The sequence below is a fragment of the Phascolarctos cinereus genome, unplaced genomic scaffold (assembly GCF_003287225.1).
Source record: "Phascolarctos cinereus isolate Bilbo 61053 unplaced genomic scaffold, phaCin_HiC Scaffold_4;HRSCAF=312, whole genome shotgun sequence".
Lineage (NCBI taxonomy): Eukaryota > Metazoa > Chordata > Mammalia > Diprotodontia > Phascolarctidae > Phascolarctos > Phascolarctos cinereus.
Window position 1 is genome coordinate 447,411,389 of NW_027555847.1, and position 9,003 is coordinate 447,420,391.

Genomic DNA, 9,003 nt, shown 5'->3' on the forward strand with positions numbered 1-9,003 from the left:
GCATAAAACTGGAAAATGTGGTATGGCCTCCAGCCTTCAGAGAGAACTAAGGAGTAGGCTGTAGAGATTCTGACCAAAAAGGAAGGAAATTTATATTTGACCTGACTATAGCAGAAGTAGATGGAAGATCATAAGGAAACTTAGCCTTGAGCTTCTCTCATCCTCTCTTCCTTTCTAGCAGATTTCCCTTCAATGCATATCTCTCTGCTTGGTTTGGAGTTGGGTAGCCTACTTGTTCTCATGGTAAGGAAGGTCCAATTGAATTCAAGAAAACTAATCTAATTCCATCCTATTTGCAGGAGCATCTATAAGCCTTGTATCTTTTTGGTTACTATTAAGAATTACATCCTCAGGTATGTCTTAAATAATTGGTGGTAAATTCATGCTTATGGTTAGGCCATGCCAATATAATTTTTAAATGATACTTTCTGAAATAATTTTAGATTTATTGTTATAAGAATGAAACTACCCAAAGGGCACTTTATAAAGCTAGACAAAATAATAATGAAATTAGTTCATAAGAAAAATGGAACTAATGGGGGTGGAAAAAAACTTGCAATAAAAGGGAATAACAGAAAAAGAGCTGAGCAGAGCCAGAGACTCCACGGTGGTTTTAGAAACTGCCTAAATAATTCAGAAATAACAATCGTTAGAAAGGCTAGATTTTCTCATTTTACATTATCTGAAAAGCTTGATTTGTTAAAGCTGGTGAAGCCATACATTAGAATTCTTGAAGAGCACACTAATAAACATTCAGTAATAGTGGAAAATATAATCTTATTGGAGTAGATCACCTTCTTCATACAGCATAAGGCCTGTGTACCCTCTATAAAAGGCTGAAAGAATACACCAACCAGGAACTCTTGCAACAAAAGGAGAGTCTTTTAGAACATAGGAACAGTATTTCTGAGCCAACCAAGAAAGCTGTGGAAATGATTCCCTACATTTCAGGGTGTGTCTAGGAAGAGACAACAATATACAAAGTGCAAGTGTGGATAAGGAAGCGCAGGCAGGTACCAGTTTGCCACAGGTGATATTGGATCACCATCCTGTTGCTATTACAATGAAATGAGAATATATTAAACCACCTACATCACTAATTGTAGATTCTCAACAGAATGAGCCATTAGAACAAAGAAAAGAACATGAATTGGTTCATATTACGGAGAGAGCTTCACCTTCGCTTTTCTCTGCTGACACAAAAACGGCATTATCACTATCTCCTCTTCTGAGAAGAGATGAATTTTTTAGACCTGAAAACAGAGAACGTTAGACCATTATTCATATATGATCCACAAACATTGCAAATGATGTAAGTACATCAGATAATTTTAGAAAATCAAAGAAAAATTTAACTGTATGTTCAAGAGAAGAGGATGGCTTAAAGAAAAGGCAGCAGCTGGAGGAAGAATTTCTAAAAGCAAAAATCAAAGTGGAGAGCCTGAGAGTAATATGCTCAAGACGTGATCTTCCTGAATATAACAGTCTCTAAATATTTCTTCTTTGTCTGAATAATCTGAAATTTTCACCTGTGATTCATTTAATTAAATGGTTTTGACAAAGTCAATTCCATAAGGAAATGTACTGGATTAGGATATATATCCTTAAAATACTAGTTTCCCACTATTATAAGAAAACCCTTTTAAAAAGTTTATTTCAGATCTTTTGATTGTTTCATATGTCTGTGGTACATATTTTAAAATTTCCTCCTAAATTTTATTTGTGAGTAGTTGTAATAGCTAGTCTTAAAGATGTTTTTTTTTAATTTTTTTCATTGAAGTTAGTAAAAAATTTAGAAGAAACTTGCACTTCTGGCCTAGAAATACTCAAGTTGATCTTTAAAAGAGAAAACATGCCAATTAGAGATTTTCTTATTAAGTGTTGTGATAATTTAATAATTTAATAATTTAATAAGAATTATTTGCTCAATACAACACTGATTGCCATACCTTATTCCCTTTTAAAAAATAAACTTTGATGCCTTTTTACGTTACATTCATTTCTGGAACTACTGACGTTCTTTGCCCCACAGTTAAAATCTCCCTTATAACAAAGGAAAAGAGCTAAGCAAAAACACCAGATTAGAAGTGACCTTAACTGACAATGTACACAACATTCTGCCCTCATGTAGTCTACTATCCCTTTGCTGAGAAAGAGAAGGTCATACCTTAATCTTTTTAAAGACTAAATCATAGAACCATAGAATTTTAGAGCTGGAAGGGACCTTATTAGAGATCAAACCCTCTCATTTTATAGAGGAGGAAACTGAGATGTAGACAACTTAAGTGGCTTAGCAAAAGTCTAAAACTAATTACCAACAGATCTGGGATTAGAACCCATTTCTGATTTAGAGTTGAGTCATCTTTTTATTATGCCACAAATCCCACCAGCCATCTTAAATATTTTTAATTGTGGTCAGTGTCTTAGCGGGGGGGGCGAGTGTCCATATAGGTGTATGTGTATATGTATAGGTACATATATAAGTATATATGTACCTATACATATACACACTCACAAAGATGTTTTATTTAATAATTCATTTTGAAGTGATATAAATTAGTGGTGGTGGCAATGGAATTTCGCTAATTATCCTTACTTAGCACAAAACAAAAATGTATACACCTGTTGTATATTTTATTTATAATCTTAAAATTTTCCTTAATTTAATACTTCTCAATATTCAGTAGTATTTCAATAAAAATCAGTACTGAAAAACTGAAATAGTAGCGTGCTACATCTACCAAAATAAAGTATCATATTCATATATATTTGTAATCTGTGATATGATCTGAACCCCTGCTAAGGTTTTTTTCAAAAACTATTCCAGAATTAGTGATTTTTGAAAATAGAAATCCTTGACTTCTAAAAATAAATTTCAAAGCATGTCTTGTTCTTATTCTTGAATAAAAAGCAACAAAGAAGGAAATTATTTTAAGAAGGGAATAGCAGTTCCAGATGTCAATCTGTAATCAACAAAACTCTTTATTGGTAATTTAACATTGTGTAATGCAAATGACCAGGGTTGGCCTCAGAAAAGAGATGAGAAAATGTACCTCCTTCCCTTTTTTGTGGAGGTAGGGAACAATCAGTGTTTAATATAGCATATACCTAATCAATATATTGGTTAGTTTCACTGAGTTGCTTCCTTTTCTTTCTTATTTTTTTGTTACAGGTGGTAGCTCATGGGGAAGAGAAGGGGGAGGAATACATTTGAAAATGAAGGTGATATAAAAACAAAATATACCAATTTTTTTCATTTAAAGAATTATATTTTCAGTTTACATAGGTTGTTTTGGTGGATTATATATTTTTACTGAGTTATAAATTTCCTGAAAGTTCATACGCTCAATACTTGTCTTGAGAAAATGTGTCCATTTATCAAGTAGGTTTAAGCCACCAAAGTTTCCCACATTAGGGACTAGAAAGCAGGAAGGTAGTTGAATTTGACCCATTTTTTTTCCCTAAGAGCAGTGCCTTAAACATATTCTTTCTGAAAATATGAGAATTGTTTTATAGAAAGGAGGGCTTCAACTTACCCTCTACCCTAAATTAAGTAGACTAAGCATTTCCATAAGTCTAGGATATATTGTGAAGAAAGTATAAAATAATAAGAAATCCACCACCTCTGAGATGCTTGCAAACTTGAGTACTTCACCTATGTGTTTATATCTACACATATATGTGTAAATACATATGCATTAGAAAATTCATATATATGATTCAATTAGAGAGTAAGTTGGATCCCATGAAGGTGGTGCATATATGTATCTATCTGATATATGTACCATGATATAGATATATGTATGTGTGTACATGTGGACATAGATAGATATAAAGTGAGGTATATGTGTATAGATACATATGCACATGCACATATATATTTATACATATATAGTATATCTATTGTGTACATATTACATATAGATATGTGTGTGTGTGTATATATGATGTTGTAAAGGTAGACATGACAAGACTGGACATCGGGTAAGTATGAAAAAGGAGTCAAGAAAGCAGAAAGGGACTGACAGGAGGCAGCAGCAAGCAAGTCTAACCACTATCTCCCCTTAGACCCTGATGAAAACAGGAAGCTAAGCCCAAGAGGCCAAAAGCAGTGCCTCCAAACCACAAAATATGCCTTCAGTCCAGCCCCTACAGCCAGGGAGCAAATAATTGTGTGGAAGGAGCTGAACTTTATCAAAAGCTTTTTCTGCATCTATTGATATAATCATATTATTTTATTTTCACTTTTAGTATTGATGTAATCAATTATGTTAACAGTTTTCCTTATGTTAAACCATCCCTACATTCTTGGTATAAATCCCACTTGATGATAATGTATTATCTTTGTAATATATTTTAGCTACTATTTTATTTAGGATTTTTGCATACATATTCATTAATGAAATTGGTCTATAATTTTCTCTTCCTGTTTTTACTCTTCCTGGTTTAGGTATCAGTATCATACGTGTTTCATAAAAGGAGTTTGGTAGAAACACTTCTTTACTTATTATTCCAAATAATTTATCTAATACTGGAATTAGTCAATCTTCAAATGTTTGATAGAACTCACACGTTATATATAGTGATAGAAGTCACTATCTGGTTAGTCCTGGTGCTTTTCTCTTAGGAAACTCATTTATGACCTGTTCAACTTCTTTTTCTAAAATAGGTCTATTTAAATACTCTATTTCCTCTTTTGCTAAATTGGGCAATTTATATTTTTTTAAAATATTCTTCCATTTAATTTAAACTGTTAAATTAAACTGGGTATGGACCAATATCTCATACCATTTACCAAGACATGGTCAAAATGGATACATGGCCTGGATATAGAGATTTTACAAGAAAATTAGAAGAACATGTAATGTATTACTTATCAGACATATGGATAAGCAAATAATTTATGAATAAACAAGACAGAAAGCAAAGTTAGGTGTGACATGGATAATTTCAATTACACTAAATTAAAAAGGGGTTGTATAAATAAAATAAATATAGTCAAAATCAGAAAGAAAGTAGAAAATTGGGGACAGGGGGAGATTTACAGACAGTTTATCAGACAAAGGTCTCATATCTAAAATATATAAAGAATTTTGTCAAATCTATAAGCATATGAATCATTCCCCAATTGATAAATGGTCAAAGGATATGAATAGGCAGTTTTCCAATGAAGAAATCAAAATGTTTATAGTCATATGAAAAAATGTTCTAAATCATTATTGATTAGAGAAATGCAGATCAAAACTAGCTTGAGATATCATTTTATACCTACCAGATTGGCAAAAATGATAGAAATGGAAAGTGACAAATATTGGAAAGGGTGTGGAAAAATTGGGACATTAATTCATTGTTGGTGAAATTGTGAACTGATCTAAACATGTTGGAGAGGAATCTGCAATTATGCCCAAAGAGTCATTATACTACCCATACTCTTTGACCCAGTGATACCACTACTTGGTCTATTTATAAAGATGATTAGGGGAAAAGGGAAAAAAAACCTACACGTTATAAAATGTTTATAGCAGATCTCTTTGTGGTGGCAAAGAACTGGAAATTGCAGGGATGCCCATCAATTGGGGAATGGCTGAACAAATTGCAACATATGATTTTGATGGAATACTAGCTCAATGATTTTAGAAAAACATGGAAAGACTTCTATGAAATAATGAGTGAAATGGGCAGAAACAAGAGAATATTGTATACAATAACAGCAGTATTGTTTTAAGAATTACTTTGAGCAAGTAAGTTATTTTCTCTAAGTACAAAAATTAACTATAAAAGGCATACGAAGAAAGATGCTATCTGCATTCAGAGAAAGAACTGATAAATAGAAGTTTATATAGAATAATTTTATATACATATGTGTGTATATATACATATATACATATATATTTGTGTATAATTGTAGCTGTCTCTAGGGTGGGGGAAGGAAGAAAAAAAACATAATTTTGTTGTATATTTGAAAGGAATAGCAAGTTGTACACAGTAGCTTTGCAGTTTCATGTGCAATCATCTTTTTTATTACACTATGTTATGGAAATCCTTGTTTCATACCATAAATTAAAAATAAAATTTTTAAAAAATTTTAAGGAGCTGGCCTACCTTCCTTACCACTACCACCACCAATGGCTGACAAACTGCCATAAGCCAGCAAATGGATATGGGAGTCCTAGAAGTGGCAGCACCCACACCAGTCTTGCTTCCAGCACAGACTATGTGACCTCCAAGGAAGTGACTCTCATGGAGAAGGGGGTGAGCTATCCCTACCAACTGCCACACACAGGCAGTCCAGCCTACTGAAGTAGCAAGGGACCCTAAGAGAATGACAAAGAAATGAGCCAGGCAAGTCAAATCATTTCCACACCTTGACCACTTTCTCCCCTCAGTCCCTGATGGAAGCATCCCAGGATCATGAACCCAAGAACCTTGGGAATAGCAGTACTTCCAGCCCAGTTCCCACTGTCATCACCCTGGGAAGCAACCACTATAGCCTGGCCACTGCTCCTGCAAGTCCTAGAATCACAGATGGTGAAGACCAAGAAAAGAAATTTCTTGCTACCAAAGTGCTGAGAATACAAAGACAGAAACAAAATGATGCTCAATACAGCTTGTTCACAAGATGAATTGAGGAGAGAGAGTACTAACAACTGGTGGGGTCAGGAAGGGTTTTGTAGAGGAAGGTTTCCTGAGCTGAGAATTCATTTTTTTTCATTCAACAAGAATTTATTAAGGACCTAATATTTTCAATGCACTGTGACTACTCTTAGGGAACTTGAATTCTACTAGAGAGGAAAACATGAAATATGTACATGGTGGATATGTAACCATTTTGGCAGGTAAGCTCTAGCAGTTAATGAATGGAAGGAGTCATAATAGATCTTATCTAAGGCTATGACAATGGTCTATGTGAGAGTTTATAAAAGCCTAAATGAAGAAGAGAGAAGAAAAGCATCTATGCAAGACATGGTCTGGAGACAGACACAAGAAGACTTGGCAATTGAATGGATGTGAGAGACGAAGAAGGGGGAAAGTTGAGAATGACTTGAGATTGTGACCCTAGACATACTACAACAGGACATTGGTGCCTTCAAAAGATATAGAAAAGTTAGGAAGAGGAGAGAGTTGGAAAGGGAGAGTCCAATGTTTTCAAATTGTTGACAGCCCTATAAGACATTGAGTTTATAATGTCCAATAAGCAGGCAGTGATGCAGGACTAGGTTGTAAGAGACTAGGACTAGATAGATACATAGATATAATATGGGAATTGTCTTCATAAACATAATACTTTAACCCATTGAATCTGATATGATCAACAAAAGAGAAAGTGAAGACAAGAGAGCCTTGGATATGAGAATATGTATGGTTAGGGGTTAAGATGATGAAAATGACCTAAGGAAAAAAACAAGGAACAGTCAGACAAGTAAGAGGAGAACCAAAAGAGACAGCCATGTCAAGAAAACTTACACATCAGAGAGTATCTAAGATAAGGGAGGTAGTTAACAGTATTAAATGTTGCAGTAAGGTCAAAACTTGAGAAAAAGCTATCAGGTTTGGCAGGTCATTAGTAACTTTGGAGAGCAATTTCAGTTAAGTGATGTGGTTGGAAGTTAGATTTTAAGAAGCTGAGAAGTGAGAGGACAGGAAGTGGAGACAATGACTTGAGAAGATTTTTCCTAGGAATTTGGCTTTAAAAGGTAGGAGATATATAAGATGATGCCTTAGAGATCAATTTTTTTGAAGGATGAATAGACTCTGAAAATGTTTGTGGACTACAGGAAAAGAAACAATAAATAGGGGGCAACTAAAAATTTGAAGTGGAAGGGAATGACGTTAGAGGCAATTTGTCAGAGAAGATGGAAGAGTATGAGATCAATGCACAAGTAAAGGGGCTGACCTTGATAAGAAAGTATCACAACTCAAGACAAATATAAAAGTTGGCTTTGGTTCCAAATTAGTAAAGTTAAAGCATATCCTCTCTTCTAATAGCTTCCAGGTTGAATCCTTGGATCCCCCAGGGTTTAGCAAACTGTAAAGAAAGAAACAGATTTCTACTTGAAAAGAGGGGTTTGCCTGGAGGAGGAGAAAAATTGTAAAGTTGCATTGTATAATGCATGTGTATAATGTTTCTTGACTTTACCATGATTTTACTAATTTAATTAAACTTTTTGTTTAACCATAAACTTGAGAGATTAGTGAATATTAATAGCAAAGATAGATGATTAATAGAGAACATTTGTTAAGCATTTTCTATGAGCCAATCTCTGTGTTAAGCACTAAGGACAGAAATATAGGCAGGCAAGGTAGTCCCTGCCCTCAAGGAAGTTGTATTCCCATGAAGGAAAAGATTCCACAAAGAGGATCTGGAGAGGAGTAGTAGTGGAGAGGGCAGTAAAGTAAATGCCCATGAGCATGGTGTAGCAATGGCCCTAACATATCGAGGACATCTGGTTTCAGGAATAAAAGGCAAAAGTTCATCTATATGGGCTGGGAGACACAGGAACTATGAGAGGAACCTGTCATTGGTGAGTATGAAATGAGCCAAAGATTTATAAGTGATGCTATATATATATATATATATATATATATATATATATATATATATATATATATATATATAGTTTGGGGTGTAACAATATGACCTACAAATTACCTTAAGCCAAGGGTGTTTTCTTCTAGGACATTTTCAAAATGAGCAACAGCCTAGAATATCTCTGGCTGTTCCACCACTTGGCATCCACTAATCATCACAGATTATGGGGAGGAGAGATGAAGACACAAAGCCTTTTAGTAAGGAATTTCAGTGTATATATGGAGTGGGGGAGGGAGAGCAGAGAGATGAGTTTTCCATGAAAATTATTGGGCTTTTTCACCAAAAACATTTGCTCCCAACCAAAATGGAAGGAATTGTCAACGTATCCCCAAGTTCTTCAAGGCACTAGAAGCTTACAAGCGGGAGTCAAGTTATTCCATTCAGATCAGGCCATCATTTCAATTCACTTGAAA

General features: G+C 34.3%; 1 pseudogene; it reads left to right on the forward strand.

Moving 5' to 3' along the window:
* Nucleotides 1-504: 504 nt before the first annotated feature.
* Nucleotides 505-1,492, forward strand: LOC110214732 (fibrinogen silencer-binding protein pseudogene; annotated as a pseudogene).
* Nucleotides 1,493-9,003: the final 7,511 nt, after the last annotated feature.